Below are 4,283 nucleotides of genomic sequence, written 5' to 3'. Positions count from 1 at the left end.
AAAAAAAGAAAGAAAAAGAAAAAAAGGCTGACCAGATAGCTCAGTGAACTAAAGTGCCTGCTTAGGCAGGTATAAGGACCAGGGTTTGATTCCTGGCATGCCATGCTGGGCCCTGCCCCTGGGACCTGCTGAGACCATGATTGAGACTGGATGTGGTGGCTCAAGCCTGGAATCTCAGTGATTGGGAGGCTGAAAACAGGAGGATCACTGTGAGTCCGATCTGTGTAGTGAGACCTTGTAGTCCCTGTACTAAATACGTAAAAAAAAAGTGACACGAAAACAAAGAATAAAAATCACTTGAATTAATTGCCAAGACTTTGAACTCAGACCTCACTTAAAAACTTAACATTTTAAACTTTTAATAGAAGCTTCTGTCAATAAGGAGCGGAAGAAGTGGTGATGGGGGAGCAGAGAAATGGGGAAAAAAGAAGGAAGGCATATCACGTAAGGGTGATGAATGTGACCCTTAGGTATATTTGAAATGCATCAATAAATTAATTCATAGAAGTGAGAAGATGCAAACTCTGAGACAGTCTTGAGTGCCTTTAAGCCCAGCCTCAGCCCACGGAGCAGGTGAGTTCTGTCCCACCCACTTGGGCTCCTCCACGCCCCACGTCTCGCCAGCTCAGCTGCCCCGGCCACCTCATCCTAGCTCCCATTCTGCCTGGTGGAGAGTTAGGAGCAGTGTGAGTGAAATCTGAAGGTGCCAGGGGAGCATCTCAGGAACAAGGGAGAGAGCACGCCTTGGGATAAGTGACCGCTCTTCTGTGAACAGTGCACAAACCCAGGAAGAGGTGCATAGTGGGACAGTTCATCCGTTCTCATGATGAAATAAAATACTGCGGGAACTGTGGCGGGCGTAAGAGGATATGCACAAAGAACACACAGCTGGCGGAGTGGCTGGGCTGCCAGGAGTGCCCTGGTGCGGGCGGCGCCTCCTGCCTGCACCTCGGCATACGGTTGTACGTAAGCACGGAGCTGCACCTGTCTCTGCTGCACATCGGGTGCACGGCGTGAATTTTCCAGAGACTCGTTTTACTTTTTGACATGAGGACAGTGACACTGACTTCCTAAGGCTTGGGACTTGTACCTGTACATGAACCGAGGCAACACTGGATCCCCTGTTTCCTACTGTCTTTTATTTTGTTTTCAATTACTTCCACTTTGGGTTGCTCATGGGAGAGGTCATGTGATACTTTAGCTTACGGGGCCTGACTTATTTCACTGAACATCAAGGTGTATCCTCTTTCCTGCAAAGGACTCATGGTGTTCCTGCTTCCTGGGAGAGCAATACCTAAGCGTTCTCACTGGCAGGGGTTCAGCCTTCAGGAAGACTGGGCCTGTTCCTCCCCCTGGAGAGAACAAGGCAGACAGAACAAAGTACAGTTTGCTCTTAAGAGGTGCCTGGATCTTGTCCTGCGCCAGGTGTAGGTCTGTTTAATCATCTGCACACACTCGATGCTGCAAAGTCGCCTTTCAGTGCAGTTCGGGGGTCTACTTGGACATGAGCTATTGTTGCAGGAAAGATGGTTCATTCATCTGTGCGCAGGATCACTTCAGTGGCCTCCGGTGGTGTAGACTCTGTGGCTTGCATTCACGGCTGCCCAGTGATGTCCTGGGGGCAGGGAAGCATCCTCAGGAATGATGGCCCCTGGGCCAGGAGTACAGAGGCCCCGGGGAAGTGTGCAGGGTGTGAGTGGTGGATGCGTGACCATCAAGGCCAGCGTGCACAGTGTCCACACTGGGGACCGAAGCAAGCTACACCAGTTGCTGAAAATATTAACTTAAATAATTATCCCAAGTCAATTTTTTTTGGCCAGCTCAGCCCACCCTGAGGGCAGGGCTGGCATGGCCTGTGATGCCAGGGATTGAACCATGGCCCCCTGTGCCTGCCTAAGCTTGTCTAAGCAGGCGCTTTAGACCACTGAGCTATCTCGCCAGCCCCCAAGCCCATTTTTAATGCATCCTTGATGTCGAGAAAGTATTGAAAGGACAAAATCTTCTCGATGACCATTCCAGAAGGCCGCTGTCTCCACTCCCCCTGTCCTCCTGTTAAATCTGTCTCTCCACCTTCCCATGTGTCACTGTGACTTCCTGTCACTAGTGCATTCACAGGCTGTCTCCAGGAGTGTTCATGTGATGAGGTGGGAATTTGTTCATTTAAGAAATGAGGAAACTGAGGCTTAGAGAAGCGGCTCTGTGAGCTAATGGTCACCTAGAGTCCAGGTTTGGAGCCACACTGGGTGACCCTAGGGGAAGCTGCTCCCAGGCTTTTGCCTGTGTGTGCCCTGGATGGAGCAAGAAGAGCAAGCCCTGCCCTTGTGGGAAGGGGAGGCTTTGGGGGTGTGAAGCCACCATGCAAGGAGAGAGAGTGAGCTCCCGGCCACCCACCGTGGTAGCCGCTGCCTGTGTGGCTCTCTGCACTTACGTTTGAATGAGCTGCACAGAAATAAAATGAGCAGCTCACTCCTCTGCTGTGCTGGCCACGTTTCAAGCACTCAGTTGCCACATGTGGCCTCCAGATTGGGTGGTGCGGATGTAGAAGGCCTCCGTCCCCACCCAAAGTTCAGTTGGACAGTGATGTACAGGAGCGAGGCACCCAGGGCGGGCTGCTTCGGGGTGCACAGAAAGGGGGTGCTTGGCGTCTCCCTTTCACTCCTGGACAGTGGACCACAAGGTGTCCTCCCACGGCTGACTTGCTGGGCTTGAGCTTTCCTCTGACTCTGTGTCCCAGTGATGCCACAGCAGTGGATCTCAGCTGTCTGCACTTCCGAGACGCCCACTTGATTCTCAGACCAAAGCAGAGCACCCAGGGTCAAGTAGCATTTCACCCTCAGGGAGTCCCACGCGGTGATGGTGGCCTGACCTCAGCTTGACCTGAGCGTGGTAGAGATGGGCTTGTCTTGTAAACTGTCACTGTGGAGACTGTTGATGCTGCTTGAAACGCCCTCGTTTTCTTGTGGCGATACCATAGAGAACTTCATTTTACACCTGAGTTTTCCTGAGCAATTGGCACACTTCTTTCTTCTCTGGATCTCATTACAGGTGATTTCTTTCTCCACTTTAACTGCCCGGAGGCTCAAGCTGCAAACTTTAACAGTGATGTAGGACAGGAACTAACTGTGGAGCAGGTGTTGCTGTAAACTGGTTTCTCTATGCATGTTGTTAATCTCTTTATCTTCTTCCTCTTTGAGTTTTTAAATCCTATGTTTTATCACATATCCTTTCTCTTTGTGTCTCTCTATCTCTCTGTCTCTGTCTGTCTGTCTGTCTGTCTGTCTGTCTGTCTGTCTGTCTCCCTCCCCCTTCCTTTCTTTCTACCTGGGGATGAAACATACCTAACAAAACACACATGCCTGTGTGAGGTGCGCAGTGGCTCAGCTTCCTCCTGGGGTTTGGCGGGACCACAGCAAACAGCGGACACCACTTCACAATCGCGTGGCCTCTGCCCCTGCAGTTAGCCTCGGCTGGCACCCGGCCAGTCTTCACAGGAAGGGCAGGGGGAGACCTGCCTGGGCACATTCAGGCTCTGGGCTCTGTGCTGGATGGTCCCACCTGTCCCCTCTGATGATAATCAGTGCATCAGGCTGAGTCACGTGCACCCCTGGCCTCTCTCTTGCAGGGTGTGACTTTCCCAGAAGAACTGTGTCCCACCACCCTGACCAGATTGGGCAGGAAGGGGCCATCCTTCTCTCTGACTTTGCCACTTTGGGAGGGGCTTCACTCCTGGGAAGATTCTCTTTCTTTTGAGAACAGGATTCCAGGAGATCTTGTCAGATGCAGGGGGCTAGAGGGAGGGTGTGTGTGCCTGCCTGCAGGCTGAGTCAGGAGCTCAGGGCTGCTGGAGAGTACCAGATCACAGCCAAGTGGCAGGCCATGCCACAGCCCAAACGTTCCTCCTCCATCGTGTCTTGCAGCAGAATTTGATTTCGTTTTTACCTGATGCCTCACCTATTACAATGAGGCATAAAAAGGGAATTTGCAGCTGCCTGCTTATCAGAAAAGATCAACTGTTTCTGTAATTAATATGGAAGATAACAATTTAAAATAATGAAACACCCATAATATGCTTAGGGGAAGCAGCTTGTTGCTATAATTAGAACGAGAATCAAATTGTTCTGATGGCAAACGCATCATTTATTGAACTGAAGCTGCTCCACGAATGGAAGTAAATAGCACAGCAGGAAAATATGAGGGAGCGACATTGCATAAAACTCTGGGTCTGGCAAAGCTCTCAGGAGCCTCCAGGGACAGGGGTGTGGAAAACTGGACACTAGCAGCGC

Source organism: Octodon degus, unplaced genomic scaffold (genome assembly GCF_000260255.1).
Source record: "Octodon degus isolate 3935 unplaced genomic scaffold, OctDeg1.0 scaffold00070, whole genome shotgun sequence".
NCBI lineage: Eukaryota > Metazoa > Chordata > Mammalia > Rodentia > Octodontidae > Octodon > Octodon degus.
The sequence above is the reverse complement of the archived record's forward strand: the minus strand, read 5'-3'. Positions refer to the sequence as shown.